This window comes from Clupea harengus, unplaced genomic scaffold (genome assembly GCF_900700415.2).
Source record: "Clupea harengus unplaced genomic scaffold, Ch_v2.0.2, whole genome shotgun sequence".
In the NCBI taxonomy this organism is placed as follows: domain Eukaryota; kingdom Metazoa; phylum Chordata; class Actinopteri; order Clupeiformes; family Clupeidae; genus Clupea; species Clupea harengus.
The window spans coordinates 79,721-103,035 of record NW_024879569.1 but is presented as its reverse complement, the minus strand read 5'-3'; the positions used below and the strand labels follow the sequence as shown (position 1 = coordinate 103,035).

Below are 23,315 nucleotides of genomic sequence, written 5' to 3'. Positions count from 1 at the left end.
ATTATTATTATAATTATTATGTTATTACTATATATTATTATATATTACTACCTAGCTACTATTGGTTACAAAAATCTTATAGTTTTTATGTGCCCCTCCTTGGCCCCCCTAGTAAAAATTGTCTAGAACCGCCACTGAGTACAGGTATTTACGTTTGATTCTTAATTTACAATTGACCCCCGCGGGCCGCACAGGGACAGCCAAGGGGCAGCAAATGGCCCTTGGGCCGCACTTTGCCCAGGTCTGCCATACAGGAATGAACACTGCATGGCCTATTCATTTGTCATCTAGAGAAAGGTGAGTTCCTGAGATACTGAATTAGTTGTTATTATCTTGAGAAAACTAAAATCTTGAGATAATGACATAAATAAGTGGAGGTCCTGATAAACCCAATTGAAATCGCTCACTCATGTGAAAACAGGGTCAACATTATCCCTGGAAGTCCTGTTCTCTAACCAGCACCATCTGCAACAACACTGGATCACCTCCACTGTGTCAAAATGGCGTCAGCTTGAACGCCATTTTGCTGAAGAGGAAAAAGACACAGGGAGCCAAATCTGGTGAGAAGGGGTGGGGAGTGACGATCGAGGTGAAAACTGAGAGCGGGCGCCTTGTCTTGACGGCCACACAGGTCCGATCGTTTGAGACGAAAGTCCTCCCTCAGATGCCTTGGCACTTGGCAGCAGAGGTGTAAAAAGTACTGAAATGTTGTACTCAAGTAAAAGTACAATTACTTTGATGAAATTTTACTTAACCCTCCTATTATGTTCAAATTTTACCCACATCTATTATGCTTGGGGTCAATTTGACCCCAGCAATTTAAACCTCCAAAAAATGATTATAATATTTTTTTTTACTCAAGTTTATGTGTCAGGTACTTTAGGTTTGTTTGTTGACTACCTAAATAGCCCTTAAAAATAAAACAATACCCCCACCCACCCCCCTTATACATCCAGAATACATGTTACGCTACTATGGAGAAATATGCAGATCACCATCAAATCTCACTGATTGACTTAAAATTGGAAAGAGATATCCTTCTGGTGTTTTATGGCTTCATATTATTTCTAAGTACATATTATTGTTATCTATAACATATGGAATAGAAAACTATTTCTGTAATCAAGAATAGTATCAATGTGATAAAAAAAGTTTATATTTCTTATATATTTTATACAATTAAAACAGCCTGGGGTCAAATTGACCCCAAACAACACCTATGCGTAAAGCATGTGTACAGGACATTGAAAACATATCATCATGTTAATTTTGTGTTTACCCAGTTCTCCCCATTAGATTAGGAAAAGTCATTAAATATGAAGCAAAAAAAACTATGCCAATCATTTATTTAGAGACGTTAAACATTGAAAAGGGTCAAATTGACCCCAAACATAATAGGAGGGTTAAGTACAAGTAAAATTACCCATCTAAAAATCTACTCAAGTAAAAGTAAAAAGTAGTTCATTTAAAATGTACTTTAAGTAAAAGTTACTTAGTTACTTTCAACAACTTGATGGGGGCCGCTCCTATATAGTGCAAAAAAGGACAAGGGGTCATAAATCCAATACAAAAACTAGTTATTTTTTATTAAAGGAGAATCTTTAGAAATATAAGTGCAATGACATTAAACATGTCAAACATTAAACATGTCAACACAACATTTAAGAACTTTTGGGAGGACATGTCAAGACATGACAGCTAAAATAAAAAGTTAAAATACCGCTGCCCCACTTAAACTTTGGTTACTTTACTTGTTTCCACCTTTAAAGCATTAGTCTACATCCGAGTTCATCCGGGCTAGCTTTGCATTGAACAGCAATCCAGCACAGCTGAAGAGTCGCTCGCAGGGGGCCGAGGCAGGTAGGCCAGTATTGAGTTTCAGGGACAGTTTTTTGATATTCTGAAAGGCGTTCAGCAGATCCATATTGACTGAGACACAGGCTAGGTACCCTTCTAACTCCCCTGTACCTTCTGACCTTCTGGACTTCATTGAGGAAAATAAATCATCTTCATCTGATGAATGTTGTCCAATTTGCTCCAGCCTCCAACATCCGGTCAAGGTGTTGTCTGACATAGACTAGACCTGTAGAATGACAAACAACATTTCTGACAATTAAGTATTGAGCTGCCATCAAGATTCAAGAGTGCATCATAACACAGAAATAGCTATAAATAGCTACTTGAGATGACAGACCTACAGTATACAGAATTATAGCATTATTTTCTATTTCTACATGCATCACAATTCATAATCCTCAATTCTTGCTAACCGGGACCCCTTAGCATGAACATGAAAGACGTGCACGTTGCAAAGCCACCACTTATCATTATCAATATCTGACTAAACATCGTGATAAATTGCAGATAACGACATACACATTGACTTGTCCAACTGTCTGAAAACGATGGTGTGCGCATTCACATTGTTCTGTTTCAAGGCATGGGAGGCAGCCAAATGATTAGCCTAATATCAGTTTATGTGGTGTATTTCATTGCTGATGACTGATCTGCAGTTTTTAACACAATATGAGAGACTGAACATAATAATTCTATGACCTGAAACGAATGGAAGACAGGAATGGTATTAGTCTCTATTGGATGACCGCTGTCGACGTTAGCATACTCAGGTCGGTTGCAAGTGCTAGCCAAAATTAGGCTACTACCTACTAGTGCCATGAAACGCATATTTTGCTTAATGGAGCAAAGCTAACTAAATGACAAAAACGCTGTCTGAACTACTAATGGAAAGGGACAAATACTGTACTTACCAACACATGCTTGCGCAGATTTGAAGATGAATTTGTATAGGCAGAAAGTTCTGACTGACGGATTAGGCACAGTTTACACAGCATATAGCTGTTGCCTCTTTTACGTTGGAAGGCAAACTGCTTGCTGAGATGTGGCCACGGGTTTTCTTCATCTTCTTTAATTTCAACTGGCGGAAAGTTCGGTGCTTCAGCTTGTTGGTGGTCCGCAGCTTGTTGGTAGTCCGCACTATCACCTTCATCCATATCTATCTCTCGTGACTCGGCACCGTACTGGCGCCTTGCATCGACTCCATCATCCTCTATGCAGCATCCACCACTGCAGTGAGCATTGTGGTGCGCGATTCCTGCCTTGAACTATGTTTTTTTTTTTTTACTCAGTAACGGATGTTATTTCCAATGTAGCGAAGTACAATACTTCAGTCAAAATCTACTTAAGTAAAAGTAAAATTACCGATTTAAAAAACTACTTAAAAATTACAAAGTACACAAAAAAACTACTCAATTACAGTAACGTGAGTAAAAGTAATTCGTTACTTTACACCGCTGCTTGGCAGTGAGAATCTGAACTCCCCTCTCAGATGCCCTTCAAAGTGAGACATCATGATGAAGTGCCCTCGCAATGGAAGGGAAAAAATCCCAGTGAAAAAACCTGAGCTACAGCCCCGAATGTTTTATGAATAGCCCCAGATCTTTACAAAATAATAACGATAAAACATGTCATTCCTATCATGTATTAACGCCCTCAAAAAAAACCCAGGCACGTTAAGCAGCAGATCTACTTCATAGTACCTGGTACGCAGGCATTTTACACAAGAGAGACAGAAAGCAGAGAGAGAGAGAGCACACCGGTTAAATGGCTTGTCATTGTTGCCATCTGGTGGTAGCTGGCTAGCTAATTCAATGAGGCAAGACTTGAAGACTGTGGATATAAGAAGCTTTTTCAAAAACAAAAAAGATGAAGGCAACAAGGTATATCTTGCAGTTCAAAGTCGACCCAGGCAGCACTATTTAGAGACCCATTTATACTTTAAAGGCAGACGTAGTGTTTTCTGATATTCAAACAGTATGATGGTCACATGAAATATCATTTCTATGTATACAAACCTCATAACTGTTTTCAATGGGTAACCTATGGCAATGTCGTGTCAGTGTGACAAAGCATAAAAGTGTTTTCATGTAGACAAGCAGAGTGGTATACCGGATGGACTAATGTTCATGTCAGTCAGACAGACAGACGATGGGCCCTGCATGCTATGGGCCATCTTTAGGCTCAAACTGAGTGAAAATGGTGCATTCAGGTTAGATTGCTTTAGGATAACTTTATTTTGTATTTGTCTTCATTGTAAAGGTTTATACTTCCCAGTTTGTTTTCATCATTGAGCTGTGGCTATACTTTTAACCGGATCGCCTAATAACGTAATGCTAAGCTTAATCAAGGATGAAGAATATTTGCTCATACATGATGCATCATATCTTTCTGAGCCCAGGTGGCCCCCAATGTTGTGCAGTAGGAGCCCTTTTTATTTGATCTCTTCTCCCCTTCAGACAGCCTGAGTCGACCACGGTCATAACCAATAACTTAAGACTACAGTACAAACATATATTTATACGGCAGTAAATAAACACAATTAATAGGTACAGTACAAACGACAAGATGTGTACATATCTACTAACTCCTAGTCAATCAAATTTGGCACAGTTATTTAATGTATTTATGTTTAATGAAGCATGGATTTAAATATCATCTTTTACATTGGAGTTATATGATCAATTTGGATGGAAAATGTACATGTAATTAAAATGCATAAGTTTCAACTTTTTGGGCCTAAGTATTTTTTTTAGTATTTGATTCAAATATTTTTGCTGTTGCTGTTGCTGTTGCTTCTACTTTTATTCTTATTGCTACTGCTGCTGCTGCTACTGTTGCTGTTACTGCTGCTCCTGCTCCTCCTGCTGCTGTTGCTGCTGCTACTGCTGCTTCTACTACTTCTACTCCATTTGCTCCTCCTGCTACTGCTGCTCCTCCTGCTACTGTTGCTGCTGCTGCTGCTCCTGCTACTGATGTTCCTCCACCAATGACTAAAGCCACCCAATCAACATTTTCCCTAAATTGTCTCTCTCTTATTTTTCTCTGCGCCTCCTTGTACATCTCACTGGTGTAGTTTGTTCCCCCATTCTCCTTCACCATGGCCTCAATTTTCTCATTTAGCTCTCTGACCTGAGTGCTTTTTTTTACTCTTATTGTTGAAGACGTGATATCTACCCCCACAATATGTAATAAGAGATGTGAGATCAGGACTTGCACTCAGATAAGCATCCCTATGAGTGAGGAGCAATATAGTGTACTTCAGCGCCCCCTCACCAAAGTTCTCCTGGATCCACTTCACAGCATTCCTCTCCTCCTCTGTGTGCCTCACATCTAAACTGATCACCAGCAGGAAGGCATGAGGCCCAGGGAGAGACATCTCAACACACTTCTCCAGCTCACCCTTCAGCTCTTCTGCAGACATCTTTGTATCACACAATCCTGGTGTATCAATCACTGAAATGTCTCTACCATCTACTAAAGTATGTTGATTACTGCAGGTTTTAGTCACAGAATTACTTGAACACTCCGATTTAAATGCTTTCGCCCCCAGGATGGTGTTTGCTGAGGCACTCTTTCCAGAACCAGTTTTCCCCAGCAGCACGATCCTTAGAGGAGACACTGTGGAGGAAACAGTCACAACTAAGTAAATGTAGAAAAAGACAGGATCTATCAGAATCAGAATCAGAATCAGGTTTTATTGGCCAAGTAAGTTTGCACGAACAAGGAATTTGTCTTGGTACAGTGGCTCTCAGGGCCTCATTTACTAACATCGCGACCGCAGCGCAATCTGCGCCTTTGCCAACCCGCATATAGTGCACGGTATCTTGCATCGTATTTATCAAACAAGAACCTCATCTGAATGTGTCGACGCCTTACCAGTGTAATCAGCGCCTAACCCCGCCCATTAGTGTTATTTAGCGTGCAGCTAAAATAGGGAAGAAACAGCCTGCGTGTTCCTTCCACCCATGGATGATGAACTTTTCATTGAACATTGAGTTTGTGGGTTACTATGATTACCCCTCAGGGTGCCTGTGCAGCTTCAAATTTATGTTCACGAGTTCATATTCACACATATTAACATGAGTTAATCACACACAGGCAACTGCAAACTGTTAAGATGGTTCCCTAAGCTAGAGATAGCTAGGACAGTTAATATCCAGGTTAACTGCTCCATAGCATCCCGTTAAATAGTCTGGTAGGACGCTTGAGAGGCTATAACGTCAAAATAAACATGGAAGGTGAAATGAATATCCTGCTTTCTACAATTTACTTACCGGTAGTTTAGTTAGAGTACTTCGTTCGTTACGTTTTCCTCACTCACTTTAAACTGCTAAAGGATGATAAAGTCTGTTCTTAAAGCAAAAGTTTGACTTAGTTAAATACTGTCTTTGCACTGTATAATATTTTGTCTACAGGAATACATAATTGCTGTGCTGTGCTGTAAAACAATTAATTCCTTTGGTCATTATCTGTTTTTTTTATATGTAGAGATGAGAAGGATAATATGCTTGAAATAAGAAATTCTGACTTTGACAAAGCAGTTTTGTACTCACAATGCCTTATAATTATGCCAATTCTAGTTTCAAGCATTAATGTGCTCAGGACCAGTAATACAATCTCAGTAACAAGTAATAAAACCTTATTAAGATAATTAAGGACTGAAATGCTTGAAGCAAGTGAAATGCTCTAACATAAAAAATGCCTGGTAAGAAGAAATATATTGTCAGACAAAAAACAAGCATATATTGCCTTGATTTAAGATATTTCATTTTAATAAGATTTCAATTTTGCAGCGTAACAGTCCAAGAAGTTTAAAAAAGTATATACAAGGAAGAATAGTGCAAAGAAGATGAGAGTCCAGAAAGTGCAGGAATAAATAAATACTATACGGTATGAGTATGACGGTTATACAGTAAGGGTGAAATAAATAAATATTGTTGAGGGAGTAATTGTAAATTGGTTATTACGATGATCCAGGGTTATTTCACAGTGCCACAATGTGTTAGCTGTTCAGTAAAGAGACGGCGAGACGAGAGGGAAGAAACTGTTTTTGTGTCTGGAGGATTTGGCAAACAGAGATCTGTAGCTCCTACCAGAGGGGAGGAGTTGGAAAAGATTGTGTCCAGGGTGTGAAGGGTCCGTAGTGATTTTTCCTGCCCGTTTCCTGACTCTGGAGGTGAACAGGTCTGTATCTACATAACCTCCTCCACATAAGTAATCAACACAAGAGGGTATTGGGTTACAGGGTAACAACATTTTCTCTGCTTAATGTTCTTAAGAACATATGGAGGTGCTGTCATGAGAAACACTATTCATGGTATAGTCTAATTTCATTTGGAATGGGATAAAGGCAATGCAACATGTTTGGTTCTAGAATTAGTTAGGTTTTACAGATCCAAAACTGTATTGTAATCATCTTCATCTGTACATGATGCTTGATCCCAAGTCTCTAAGCCTGGGAATGATATAATATAACACTGTATTTGATATGGGGCAGCATGGAAGGCATTTGTTTATCACAAAAGCATGTAACACTGTTATGCCTTTTGTCCACAAGAAACACAAAAGCTTCAGCATTGCGAAGGCATGTCTCACTGTGTGGACAAAACAAACTAATTTTATAGACAAAAGTAATTCTGACAATGTAATAGATGTTATTTTAGTCCAGCCCCACTGATTGGCATGGGGGGGTCAAAATAATAGAAACACTTGTCAGCACGACGCAATACAATTCAATAGCACTACAAACTGCCGCCTCTATAATGAACACACAGTTTAATCAACAGCGCTCTTGATGGAGATAATTTGCAAATACTGTTAATTACTTAAGAATGTATGAATCATGTGCTTATGAAATGGCTTTTCTGGGTGTGTGTGTAACTTAGAATATTAGGTGCCACTTAGTCTACATATGTACAAGAGCATGTTTAGACCAGAAGTGATAAGAAGGGACGAACTGTGCTTCTTCCGACCTTGCAAAACTTCAATTCTTGCCTCGGACATCAGAAATCCACCACATGGTTATTTCTGCTGAACGCTAAACTTCTGTCTATATAAACCTTGTGCGATGTGTTTATCATTGCTTCACTTTCAGCCTTGTGCTGGGAGTGAGCCCGATTGCAATTGTTGTTTGTCTAATAAATATACTTATATGCAGCTCCGGAGTCCTGAGGTAACTAGGGTGAATTTTCACCTATCATATTTGGGGGCTTGTGTCCGGGATTCCAACAACCTCATCGACTCTCCACGCTGGGCTAATCATCAGGACCTGAACCATACGGAGGAGTCACAGATATTTCCCTAACAAATTTTCTAGTGCCCTGGGCGCAGACACCTTCCTTAAGCCTCTAAAGGAGAGCTAGTGTCTCTCCCGAAGCCCCGAATCGTGTTCGGTGGAAGAAGACGAGAAGGCCTCTGAAGGAAGGGTATAGAAGGAAGGGTGGCCTCTGGGCGCGAAAACATAGCTAGGGAAAATATTTCTGTGAGACTCTGTTTTTCTAAAGACCAACTTGAATTGGAAGGAGGCCAGGGCCTGCCAGCGAGGAGAGCCGAGAGTGAAGGAATTTAATTAGACTATAGGGGTTGGACTCCGAGCTGTTTGTGAGTATATTGTTTGTTTGTTGTGCCTACACGCTAGTATAGTTTTTCTTGGGGTTGAGACTAACTTTATGCTTTTTACCCAAGCATTTTATTTATTTTATCTGGCACTATTTTTACTATTTCTCTTTAAAACTGTTTTAGGGGTACCATGGCACTGTCGGAAACCATATTGTGGCTTCAATATATCACATGTTATTCTCAGAGATATTTCCCTAACGAATGTTCTAGTCCCCTGGGCTCGGTCACCTTCCTTAAGCCTGTAAAGGAGAGCTAGTGTCTCTCCCGAAGCCCCGAAGCGCGTTCGGTGGAAGAAGACGAGAAGGCCTCTGAAGGAAGGGTATAGAAGGAAGGGTGGCCTCTGGGCGGGGAAACATAGCTAGGGAAAATATTTAACAGGGTAAGACGGAATCTATGAAGCAGCACTATGGTTCCGACTGAGCTTAAGACCAGGCAGAAGGGTTTTATTACTTGTATTCCTTTTATCATGATTTTAGTAATCCAAGAAGCCTATCGGAACATCAATTTCTGATACGATGTTGATTTTTTTTTTTACAACATGTATTGCTTTTGCTGCTTGCTTTTATGGATTTTATGTAAAGCACTTTGAAAAATTAGATCTCACAATAGTAAAAGATATGCTGCAATATTGAGCCATGGTGAAAACATGCCTCAATAAGTGGGGATAGAAACTGTGAGGCTGAAACCAAGGTTGGGCCAGGAGATTGGGTCCTAATCAACAGCCTCAAAAGAAAACACTGCCACTCGCCCAAGTGGGACAGACCATACAAAGTGCTACTGTCAACATCTACCACAGTCAAAATAGCGGAGAGAGCCACCTGGATACATCTAACACATTGTAAACGAGTAAGCCTTCCTTAGAAAGAGACAGAGAATAGGAGCTGTCTTCCTCTACAGTTTTCCAAGGCCGGAACACTGTGACAGAAGTCCAGCTACAAAGGGGATTCTTTGCGTTAGGCAATTTTTCGTCTCAAACCTGGTGAAGAAAACAACACTGTCCAGTGGGGTAAAAGAGCCTAGTGGATACTGGGAGGGCGGGGCGGTCCTATCTCTGTGAAGTCATGGGGAGTTACAAGGGAAAAATGAAACAATGTGTGAAACTTTTGATAATAACTGTACTGCTCTACATTTTGACACTGTTAGCATATTGATCACAACAGCCACCGGTCTTGGTCAAATATCCGCAATAGGGCCTGGCCAAAGATCATCCATGATGGGGGAACCAGACTGCCCAAACACACTTTCCACAAAGAGACTGTTTACATTTTCCTGCCCAGTAATATTCAACAGCCGATGTGATCTTCAGGATGCCTGATGGGGAACAGGGCCTTCAAGGACACAGCAAAGAGGCCTTGTTTGAATGTAATCTGAAGCCTAGGCGAATTAATGACATACACACAGTCGACATCCACTATGTTGGCCTACAAATGCAAAGTATACAAATGTGTGATGAGAAATATGATGACATTTTAAATGATTGACTTATGATGAGATGAAATAATGCTCAGTAATGATCTCTGTTCCGAAAATCCATGTGATGAAGCTCAGAGTGATGATTTTGTGGTTATCCATGGAAATTGATAATTGACGAATTAAGAAAGATGATTTTGATTTTGATTGTGATTTTGAATTATCCATTGAAACGGATAAAAGGAGGGATTGATGGAGATAATTTGCAAACACTGTTAATTACTTAAGAATGTATGAATCATGTGCTTATGAAATGGCTTTTCTGGGTGTGTGTGTAACTTAGAATACTAGGTGCCACTTAGTCTGCATATGTACAAGAGCATGTTTAGACCAGAATTGATAAGAGGGGACGAACTGTGCTTCTTCCGACCTTGCAAAACTTCAATCCTTGCCTCGGACATCAGAAATCCACCACGTGGTTATTTCTGCTGAACGCTAAACTTCTGTCTATATAAACCTTGTGCGATGTGTTTATCATTGCTTCACTTTCAGCCTTGTGCTGGGAGTGAGCCCGATTGCAATTGTTGTTTGTCTAATAAATATACTTATATGCAGCTCCGGAGTCCTGAGGTAACTAGGGTGAATTTTCACCTAACAGCTCTAAATTAGTTTAAACCAATACAGAAAAGGTTGAGATCCACTAAAGTACGCACCTCCAGAATGGCAAAGCGCTTCTATCTTTATGGCAATGACAATAAAGTACTTTGAACTTTGATCTTCCACTATAAGTAGTTACTATTTCAACTTTCTGTATCTGTACCTACCAGTATCTGTTATTGTTTTGTCAAGTTCACATCACAGTTTTTTTCTTCTGTTTACAGAACAATGCAGTGTTTCACGCCCTCCCCACAGATGCATACACGTAGTGGTGTCATCATTGGAAAGCACATAGCTGTATTAGCGACAGGGTCTTAAACTATGTTAATGGCATAAAGTCATATTGAAATATTTGATCACTAGGAATCTACAGTGACATATCCACACATGACCGTCATCTTGGCCAACGCCTTTGGGACGTTGTGTTTCCATAACAGTGGTAACAGACAGACACCAACTGTGGTGTTTTTGTTTTCACAGCAGCAGAGGCCATAGTCAGGGATATTATCATGGGCTCAGCTACAGCGCTGTATTAAACTTGCTTGTCATAACTGGGACCATAACAAGTAACACCTGTAAATCAATGTAAAATGTATTTACTGATAGCTTTGATGATGGCTATAATGTGTAAGTTCTCAGCTGTCAGTACATAACTTTAATTTCAGACCAGTTATGTGTCACTATCAAGATTATTTCTCAAAGCAAATAGATTTGTTTCATTAATTTGAAACCTTTTGGTAATAATTTCTATCACCAAGGTTTTGCATTTCTCTGAAAAACATTTAGTAGTAATATTTGTATTTGGTGGACATGGATTAACTCAAATTCAAACAGGCTGACTGCTGGGAGGTGGACAGTCAAGTTGGATGGAAAGATGAATGGAAATCGCAATGAAGATTGCACTTTTCTTCGCAAAAATTTCCTAAATACAGTAATTCGAACATGAGATTCAGATTCATGCTTCTTGTTCAGAAAAACGTCTTTTTGTTTGACATTTTCAATAACATGTAGCATGATGCATAGGAGGAAGTGTGCAGGGGCTTAGCATTTCTAGGCTACTGCATCGACGTGCTATATTTTTTTAAATATTTTATATTGCGCAAAATGTTACTGCCAATAAGTGTAAACACTTCTTCACATGAGCAGCAGACGTTCAAGGTAAGTGATGTGTTGTCAAAATTAAACCCCATGTGAAATAAACAGCCAAGCCAAGATTTCAATAGTTTGAATACCAAGCTAACCTGATGCTTAGTTTAGTTATGCTAGCTTGCAGCTATGAACATTGTATTTGACACGGTTTGAAAGTTCGGTTAACATGTCGGTTGTGTGTTTAGCCGTATGACTTTGTAAAAGTTCAGTTAACAAAACAGTTGAGTATTAAACCGTAAAACTTCACAGAATTAAATTTGTATTAAAAACGAATGTTTAAAAGTCAGGCAAACGACATTGTAGCTCAACGAAAAAGTAAAGGTCCTGGTATTAGCCAATCAAATAAATGGTGTTTTCCGTTCCTGCCTGGTGACTAGTCTTAACCAAACAATTTTTTTATAATTACGTATTAGTAATAAGTGTAAGTTTTGATTTTGCAGAAACAAAAATGTATAGAATTAAGTTATGGCCTGGCCAATTACAAGTCATCCTTTCCATTTGACTAGCAGATGAAGTGCCTTTACCAGGTCACTGGACTGTCAAGGAATGCACTAAATGCAAACAGCTGGAACTCACGCATGTGCACACACAAACTTGTTTTGTACCAGAAATGTACCATCGTAGTAGGAATTCCTAAATGTTTGTATGCATTTGTAACGTTGTGCCTGCCTTATAATTATTGAAAGTTACTTTGTCCGTTTTGAAGCTGAATTAGTTACTGAATGAGTTATTGAATTGAATTAGAGTTTTTTTTTTTTTTCATTCTGGCGTGTTTGCTTGCTGCAACCAGCCCTTAAAACATTTGCCATTTTTTAAGTCTGAGACACTGCCTCCAATTCTTTTTACATCGCCGCGAGGCCAGCCCGGCTAGAGTATTGTATCAAGTATAATTTTGTAGTTCTTTTTTTTTATTACAATGTCACACAATTTCTCACTCAAATGGCACATTTCTGCACCTGCAAAAACCATACGTTAATTCTCCGCCTGTGAGAGACCAAGAAGGCCACCCCACATGTTGGGATGTGGGCTAACTGGACTAGATTGTGAAGGCGAGGAAAAATGGATGTTCCCTCTAATTTTTTTCAGCAATGAGCAAATTTTTTTTTTTCTGAGCACACATTTCAGCACTGTGAGCAGTTCACAACCACGCGACCTGCCGAAAATGACCACGAGCCTGCGTTAGCCATAGGGGATTCAAAGAGATGACAGCAAATGCATCAATATGTCTACAAGGTTGATATTCATCAATATCCTTCATAATGGCTGGACTTTGGGAACATTTTAATGATGGTGTTTTACCAGTCAGTTTAGTTGAACTTAAATGATCTTTGGTTGAACTTCAATAAGGTTTAGGGAGGTTATGACTGGTTCACTGGTTAAGACTGAAAATGATATATATATTTAAAAAAAAGTATCCAAGGTGTTTAGTCATTTCTCAGCAGGTACAACATTTAAGTGAAACTTCATTGAAAGAAAAATGCTAATGCAGTGTTTAAGAATAATTATAGGCCTATTTAATTGGCATGGTGTACCTGACGCTTCAGTAAAGCAGCCGCTCCTTTATGTCTGCCTAACGTGACAGAAGCACCATCTGAAGTAAACATAACCATTTTGTTCATGTCAAGCGCATGATCTGCGTAGAACTTGGTAATGGCATCAAGGATGTTTTTTTGCAGTGCATCCTGAAAGCTGAATGATTCCAGCAAAAACGGTCTTGTAACTTTACATTTACATTTAGTCATTTAGCAGACGCTTTTGTCCAAAGCGACGTACTAAAATCAGTTTGCTCCCGAAACTTAATGTAAAGCACAAGCATCTTCGGTGAGAATTTGATAGAGTTGCCATGTCTGTGGACTTTCTGTGTCAGATGACGCTTTAGGTAATCAAGCTTCCACTCGGACCAAGTTTTCCCACGAGCGAACTCTCCTTTCGCTGTTGCCTCCGAGCAGAATTTGCAGATCACGCCACTCCTTTCTTCATATGTAAATATGTCTGAAAGTTTTATTCTACCTGTGTCAGTTTGGACTATTTCATCTAGCCACTCATGTTTAAACGTTAGGCAGATCTTTTTCTATGCGGCGCCGTTTGTAAAATGTCGCACGTTCTAAAATCCTGCTCAGTTTTGGTATAAAGATTTAGATTATTTAACAACTTTGTGTTACTGCCAAAAATTATCCTTGGAAAAGTTATCGCATGAATTTACATTAATTTCTCTCTAAATGTTGGAAAAAGTGACATTTGAGTATTGTCGTGCTTTTTTTCCATATGATAATGCTATATGTACCAAAACTGAGCAGGATTTTAGAACGTGCAACATTTTACAAACGGCGCCCCATATTTGTCTGGGGCACCTGCTCTGCCTTTTTTTTCGCCATGGTAGCCTATAACTGCTGGAGCAGGGCCCGCCAAGAGTGGCCTAAAGGATACATTTTATGTAAACATTCTAACGTACATCCGGCTTGGTTACCAGACATGTCAGTATTTTAAATGTTTATTACCTAGACTACATCAGCTTTGATGCTCTGATTTTTAACCCCTGAAAGAAAGTCGTTTGTGCGGTCTGAAAAATTGATTGCGCGACCACTTCGACTGGTCTGCGCGGCCGCGCACGCGCGCAGCTTAGATGGAACATTGCTCCTGAGTCAGCGATTATTACTCCATTCTGGCAGGAGTGTGAATTGGAGAGAAGAGGGGATTTCACCTTTGACTTTTACAGCCTTTGACTCAGTTTTCAATTTCATCAAATACATTTTGAAAAACAGTACACACATAGTTCAATTTCTAAGACACAGTGATCCGACCTTGAACACTTGTGTGGCTTTTCAGGCATTGCCCTTCAAAATGCAAGACACACACCAGTTCAGAAGATGGACATTGGTTGTAAGCAGAGGTGTAAAGTAACAAAGTACATTTACTCACGTTTCTGTAATTGAGTCGTTTTTTGTGTACTTCGTAATTTTACGTTTACTTAAGTAGATTTTGACTGAAGTATTGTACTTCGCTACATTGGAAATCACATCCGTTACTGAGTAAAAAAAAAAAAAACACTGTAATAACTTTTCTAGTTATCACATTAATTTAAGAGTCCAAACGGTTCATCGAGTGCCTCCAGCAAAACTGTTGCAATCAGGGGCGGAGATCCCATTTCATTGTAGGGGGGGACAATACAGAGCGTAATTCCTGGGGGGGGGACACACAAAAATTGCTGTCTGGCCCTATCGCCCTCTCTCTCTCTACTGTCCTTGTATTGCGTTTGCTACCTTGCAGGACTAGACAGATAGCTAACACTTGTCTTTGCAGAATAAAGATGATGAATTTCAAGTGAAACCACAAGTCTTGTTTTTCTTGAGTACTGAAGTTATCAGCATGCAATTATCCATACAGGACAGTTGCTTTTGTAAAACTGTCTGGAACAGACAGAAATAAAGACATCTACATACATTTCACGTCAAATAATGTGGCATAAATGTAGCATCATATCACGAGAGCTAGCAAAACTTAGCTGCTAAATACCGAATTCTCTTATAACATTTACAAACAGAAATTCAACGTCATTTTTTAATTCTGTAAACGGCATTAAATGTACTAACACAAAATATCTATTCGCAGACGAAAAATGTAAAAAGTTCAAATGCAAATGAAGGCTCTTCAAGGAGGAATTCAGCTGCATGTAAATGAACGTTTTCTCCAATCTATTCCACCATAAATCCACGCGCTTTAGTTTAGTGCTTATTTCACGGCTCTGCAAATGAAATTGGATCGAATTGAAGACCTGCTACTAAAATGGGAGAAAACGTTTCAAGAGTAGAGGCGCAAATTGAATGCAGCTACTTGCAAGACCAAATAATCCCAATCTTATCTGCTTTCGGCACCCTCAACCGGCACAGGCCTTGGCCAAGGCCGTTGCTGGAAAAACAACTCCCCTGAAGATTGCTGCAGTGAGACTCTCTTTCATTCCCTTCCCCCTTTCCACAGACACCTGTGGATTGTTGTCTCTGTCCAGGACCCTTTCAAGGCTGTCTCCATGGCAACGACAATCTTGCGAACTGAGAATCTGTCTGATTGTGGCCTGGGGGAAGGAACAACCCAGGCCTACTCATACATGAACTTTGCATGAACTTTACATACATACACACGTACATACTACTACAGATATGCATTCACCACCCCATGACCCCCATCCCACGCCTTCGCCTGCTTCGTACCCCCAGTGTGACAGGCGGGTCTGTGACCAGAGCCTACATGGCTGTTGGACCAGATGGCTGCTTGTTTGCGCTGGCTTACCTCCATCCCCCCTCCCCCCTCCCCCCTCCCCGTTGCAAGTCTTGAGTTCTGTCATGTTGTAAAATGTATGTGGTTATGTGCTGAGGTGTTTTTTTCCTGCTCCCACACTGTACTCCTTTAGGAGCATAGTCTGGGGGTCGCCTTTTTTTCTCTCCTCCCTTTCCTCATGTTTATGCTGCAATTCTTCCCTCAACCTTGTCTTTCCCGTCCTGTCTACCCCCTTGTTAGATGTATGTGTATATGTATGGACGTGTGGATTGCCATTTTCGCTAGTTTACTAGTGACAGGCTGCGTTGCTGGTACTTGTGTACTTGTGTACTTGTACTGTAACAATAAAGGACTACTACTACTACTTCTACTACTACTACTATTTATTCAATGCCATTTGCAGTGTTCCTGTATTGCTTTTATTTATGTTATGACTTCAAGATGCCTCGTAGAATCATGTATGTATATCACACTATAAATGTGAAATGTAATTGTTTATGATACAAATATTCACGTATTTATTATTATTATTATTATTATTATTATTATTATAATTATTTAAATCCGAGGATGTATGTTGAATTTATGTGAACGCAATCACCAACGATTTCTCACAAATTCAGCTCGGAACATGGGCGCACTCCAATCTGGCCGATTTAGAGTGCTATTTAGCGTTCTTAAATTCTGTTCAAAGTTAAGTACGAATCTTAGATGACAACTTTAATGAATGCCAGATTTGTCCCGGGAACTTCGTAACATGTTCTTAACTGAGTTTGAGTCTGTCAACCTCTTTAAATATTGTGTAGCATAGTGGCAATGACAGGGGAGAGAGAGGAGGAAACAGGAAAAAGAGGTGTGTGTGTGCTTTGTCTATAATCAGGCTCTTTTTAATCAGCACTTTGGTTAAGCTACTAGCTAATGATTGTTAACAAGCTCAAGTTCGAGCTTTTGGACAAAGCAGGATAAATGTCACTTTTCATGTTACAAGCTTGTGCTTGTTGAACAAGTGGTGTGATAAATGACTAATTACTAGATATTACACGTCCCCCCTGCCCCCGGGATCTCCGCCTATGGTTGCAATATGCCTAAAGTACATGTATTTGTATGGCACAGAATGTAAAACTCAGCTAAGGTGATCAACCGATTGACGCTGGATAAAGTGACGAAACGTTAATAACGGCAAGGAGTGACAGGATTATTAATGAATAACATTACTTTCTGACGTTACAACATTACTACTTACTTACTTACTTCTGAGATACTAAAACAGTGCCTTGACAAGCAGTGGAGCACTGCGTGGACACTGATGCATTGCATCGTAATGTGCTTCTGGTCCTTAAATACAACGTTACAGACCTCTAACAGCCTAAATGCTGAAAATGTTTTATGGGATGGTCTGAACAAAATTGGCACATTATACCTCCCGAAAGGTCCTAAATGTTGTGTGGACAACTTGACATGTTTAATGTCATTATTGCACTTACATTTGTAAAGATTTTCCTTTAATTAAAAATAACTAGTTTTTGGATTGGATTTATGACCCCTTGTCCTTTTTTGCACTGTATAGGAGTGACCCCCATCAAGTTGTTGGAAGTAACTAAGTAACCTTTACTTAAAGTACATTTTAAATGAACTACTTTTTACTTTTACTTGAGTACATTTTTAGATGGGTAACTTTACTTGTACTTAAGTACAAACTTTCATCAAAGTAAAGGTACTTTTACTTGAGTACAATATTTCAGTACTTTTTACACCTCTGGTTGTAAGACAGATATACCAGTTCAGAAGAAGGACATTGGTTGTAAGATAGATAGTACACCAGTTCAGAAGGAGGACATTAGTTGAAAGACACAAACTACTTCAGAAGGAGCACATTGGTTGTAAGACATATACTAATGCAGAAGGAGGACATTAGTCCCAATGGGCCTCATTCTAAAACATTTTCTGAAGTTTCTTCTGAAATGTTTTCTTATGGACTTCGGAAGACCAACGTGAGAAAAGATCTCCGCCTGATTCATGAACGCCTGAAAATGGGTTCTTACGCAACCGAAGGGTCCTCGGCAAGGCTCCCCCGAATGAGGAGTCTTAAATTGAACGGGCGTTCTCGTGTACCTGGATTTGCATACAGACATGCCCCACCAGCTCCTTATAAGCGCAGGCAATCGTAGTGACGTGTGCAGTCAGAATCGACCGAATCCAGGCGAAAGCAACTCAAAAGCGAGTCATGTCAAAGCAGAAAGCAGGCACAGGTCGAGTAAACGCAGATCTAACTTCACCGGTGCAGAGGTGGAGGTACTGTTGCATGTTGTAGATGTGTCCATTCTATTCCACTATGGCTATATCAACGCGATTGAATTTAGTACTTATTTATTCATTCACTTACATTTGCAGTGTTCGTGTAGTGCTTTAATTTATGTTAGGACATCACGATGCCTAGTAGAATCATGAATATAAATGTGGAACGTAATTGTTAATGATACAAATATTCTCGGATTTATTATTATTATAATTATTTAAATCCAAGGATGTCTATATAGAGTTGATGTGAACGCAATCACCAACGATTTCTCACAAATCCAGCCCTCAACCCTTCTAACACGGAGCGGTGGGGCATCTGGTGTTTTTTTGAGAAATTTGCATTTAAGAAAACTTACATTTAAGAAAATTTACGACTGCTATTTGGCATTCCCAGATGAGAAATCCCAGATGAGAAAACTTAAATGAATGCCCAAAAACATTGTAAGTGGAGTTCAGAAGAAATTCCTTCTTAAATTCTTCTTAACTGCGTTTGAGAATGAGGCCCATTGGTTGTAGGACAGACAACAGTTTTGAAGGAAGACATTGGTGTGTTGCTGTGAAAGGACTTCAACAAGAGGCTGGGTACGGTCACACTGTCTTTTTTTATATAATCATGTAAAAAGGGTGAAGTTTTTGTTTTTCTATACTTCTTTCATAGCCTACTATAGAATATTGTGTATGATGTGTTTCCACACTGCAACACGTGGAAATGCTGTTTTGGTAATACACTGACTGTAAACCATATTTACTGCAGTGCTGTTACACTCCTTCAGCACCCACATTGTTTAAATAGCACCCACGGGCTTGTTGGTCTTAAAATGAGGTTTATTCATTGGCACATTGCCATCTTGAGGCAGCGGATAGCAATTGTGCGATTGACCAACAAAAACTTGGTTTGCGGTTGCAGTGAATTGCGCATTATTTAAATGTTATTTTAAAGGTGAATTATAAAGTTAGGGTGGGGGGCACAACGCATACACTGACACACATACAGGGACGCTTAACAGTGCACAAATATGCAGGGTGGTAAGTGGGGTGAGGGACAGATCCCATGTGTGTGTGTGCATTAGTATGTATGTGTGTGTATTTCTCTGTGTGTGTGTGTGTATGTGTCTGCATGGACAGGCAGCCATGTTGTCATTTGTAAGCAGTCTTCATTGGGCTCTTCCCTAACTAACTGGCATGTATTCATTTGTAGCTCATAATCAATTTGATACATTTGATATGTATCTGTGTTTACCTCATTTGTTTTAGTATGGCATGTTATGGCAGAATACCTCTAATTGAAGCCAGAAGTTAACCTCAAAATGAAGTTCATGACCCCAGTGGTGAACTGCACCACTACACCCATGAGTCAAACTGTCCTTTCCCTGCTTCAGTGCACACTGCTTCCTTTCCATTCACCCTCATGCTGTGTCTCAGTCAAAAATGACCGCTTTGAAAATTCAGTCTTTAATGAAAATATTTTCTTGCATCTTCTTGAATAAATTACATCATTCACCCTACTTACTTGAATGGATAAAATGAATTATGGTAAGATTCATAATGATTCCATAATGTTCACTGTTGCACACAGGAACTCCACAGCGCCTCCCACAATTTCCCAATGTAAATCTGTGGTCAGATATGGAACTACAGCGAGCCCTGATAGACAGCCGTTGTTGCAGAAATTAATCTGCTCCTTTGCTGTTAATGTCATGCTGGGCCCAAGGCAACACAATGGTAGACCGACAATATTAATATCGTCCAACAGATGGTCATTCTGCCAAATTATAATAGTTTTCCTGCTGAGTGTGGTCAGAGGGCAAAAAGTGACATTTTAAGATTTGTTTCTCTAAAGAACTATAAATATGGTTTTCACATCCATAAAAAAATGTGAATTTGGTAATTTTCTGTTTACTTCACACATTTGATGTCCATGTTGGCCTGCTGTGTCATACATTTTTTATTTATTTTGGCCCGACTGTAAGAATGTTGGTTCCTCATGTAACACAATGTATTCCATTCCTTTTCTAATTTATAATATCTCTACCAACATAATTCTTTTTATGAGACAAGACAATAGTTCATTACAAGGACAAACTGATAACTATATTTGAACTCTGTCAAGTTTTCTACTGGCGTTGTGTTGCTCATACCTTATTTTCGCAACGTTTTTTTCGAAAACCCATTCATTTATGTGTTAAAATTAGTCTCTGCAATTTTGTGACGGCCACTCCAAACACTAGTGGGAAAAGTGCTGACTTACACGTAGTCATGGGAAACGGACATATTGACACCGTATCGAGCTTTTGAGATGCAGATATTTTGCTGCTTGGGAGTGTCGTTCAATTCCACACGACACGTGATTTTCCCTGACCTCACCTGAAGAAGGCAACATTTTACCTGATGCTGTTATTACTCGTACCTCCTTGTGCTGCCTTTAAATTACCTGATTTGTTATCTGTGTTGTCAGAAAACTCTCAAAGCTGTCCATGTTACCCCAAATGCGGAATTAAAACGTTTACAACAAGCCTGTTGTAAAAAGACAATTAGATAGCAATGCCTAATAGGGAAATACCCCCCGCATGAGACTATTCACGTTACTGAATTGTAAGACAAATCATCGACAATAATATATACACGTAATATATACAATACACGTATATAAAAAAAATCTCCACATGCATAAACGGTAGAAGAGGCAGTGTTTCCTGTGATGAGAGTAGACCACAGCCCACTCAGCCAAGGCCCTTGATGTTTTCATGTTATCTCTACATGCCCTTGTTATTTCTACATGCATTTATTGTCAGCCATTTTGCTTGAGCATTAAAAGGAAATATGTGAAGAAGCATTACACAAAACGGTGGCCAAGACCCTCTGATGCCAAAATTGAGAACTACTGCTAATATGGTCATACTGCAAAGCAAAAGTAAGTGGAGCTGTTCTACTTCCACAGTTTGTCTGTATATATGATTAAGTCTGCATAATAATTGTTCAAAGGTGAATTCTGGACAATATTTGAACATTTTAGATTTGTGATGTTCATATACAAAGAGAGGGAAGGAAGATGTCTTACCATCAGATTCATTATCCTGCCTGTTATATGTCATCCTGGGCAGTGGAGCTGGAAAGAAAATGTTTGTTAATATTTAAACAGTGTGTTTTTTTTTAGACGGACATACTCATTTCAACATTAACTGTGGTGTCAGAGAGAGTGTTACTAAGAAAGCCTCATGAGGACTTCTAGTCGTCTTATAAACCACTTAAAATATAAAACCCTGTTCAAATTCTCATTTCTCATTTCACTTAACCCTTGTATGGTATTCATTTTTTTGTTACTCAGAAGGTGTTGTGGGTGTGGTGGACCCGCTCGATTTTTGGGTGTTTAATTCAACACAATCAAACAATTTGATGGTAAAATACTCAACAGATATTTACTTCATTCCAATTAGAAGCAATATGAACAGCAAATATGGTTAATATTTGCTCTTTAACTTTGTTATATCACATTTATGAATTTAAGTGCTACCCGTTTTTTTTTTTTTTTTTTTTTACAAAATCAAGAAAATCAATTATAATCAAGATATCAGTGGACAAAATTCAACAAATTTACAAATGAAGCAAGGTTTTCCATAACTATTGGATTTTTGTGAATTTCATTTGATATTAGGTCAGTTTATAGCCCAACATTGGTGGATGGGGCACCAGCACTGTCCTCCTGAATCCTCCTAATGGTAGCTGCAGAGGCTGAGGTTCTTGGAACATGTTGTCTTCTCAGGATTTAAGGTTTCACCAGTGTCTTTCCCAGTTCCTCGAGAAAAAGGCTTATCCTCTGGAGCTTCCCTCTCTTCCACTCCGGGTTCAGTGCCATCCAGGTGACAAAGGCGTTGTACGCCATGATGACCAATATGGTAAATAAAATCGCCAGTGGCCAGCGTAGGGTCCTCCTTTTACAGCTGTAGGCAGACACCAGCTTGTCTATGTTGTCCACCCCTCCTTTTGTGGCATTATAATTCATGATGACCTCTGGTTTTTGATGCTTCAGGCCAGAGATTCTCCCATCCCAGTGCAGTGTACTCATGAGTATCACATTCTTGCGTTTCTTTGGCACATAGGATACCAGGGACGAGTCAGCCGTGTACACAAACTTGGAAGAGTTGACAGGCCTGTTCTTTGTAGGCAGCAGTTGGGGTGGGAGCTCAGACCTGTTTTTTCTTATCGTTCCCACCATGGTCAGCTCCTGTCCCAGCTTGTACGATGTAAAAGAAATCGTAGCATGTGATGTTGTGTCCACTGAGTCCCTGAGCCATGTCCAGGACAACTCTCATTCCTTGATTTTTCTCAGGGCGTCCTCATCAGGTTACCCTATGTAGACTTGTAAGTTCCAAGCATATGAGGAAGTCGCATCACAGGCAGCCCAGATCTTTATACCATATTTTGCAAGTTTAGATGGTATATAATGTCTAAAGGGGCAGCGGCCCCTAAATGGCATCAGCGGCAGGGGCAGAAACACAACACTCTTACTCACACTTACTCACACACTCACTCAAACACACACACATACTTAGCCTACATACACACAAGGCCCACATACACACAAACACACATAAGCGTGCGCGCACACACACAAACACACACACACACACTTACAGCAGGCCCACTCACATACACGTGCGCGCAAACACACACGCGCACAACACACACACACACACACACACACACACACACACACACACACACACACACACACACACACACACACACACCTACAGCAGACCCAGACAGGAGGAGAACAGACTTTAGGTACACAGGACCTACAATTTCCACACTTTTATTTGCCCGGGTCCAATGGACCCGAACACCCTGTATGTAATATAAATGTGTAGAGGGGGGTTACGGTGTGCGGTCAATGAAAATTTGGTCTGATATATGTTCTTCGCAGAAAATGAGCCAAAGCCAATGAGTCTGAGTTTGAAAAAATAATTAATCATATTATTTTTGTTAGGATAAAAAATGAAAACGGGTCCCACAGACCCGAATACCATACAGTTTCTCCCACCAGTTTAAGTCCA

General features: G+C 39.7%; 1 pseudogene; it reads right to left on the bottom strand.

Moving 5' to 3' along the window:
* Positions 1-481: 481 nt before the first annotated feature.
* Positions 482-22,474, bottom strand: LOC122128951 (annotated as a pseudogene).
* Between the last annotated feature and the right edge of the window lie 841 nt (positions 22,475-23,315).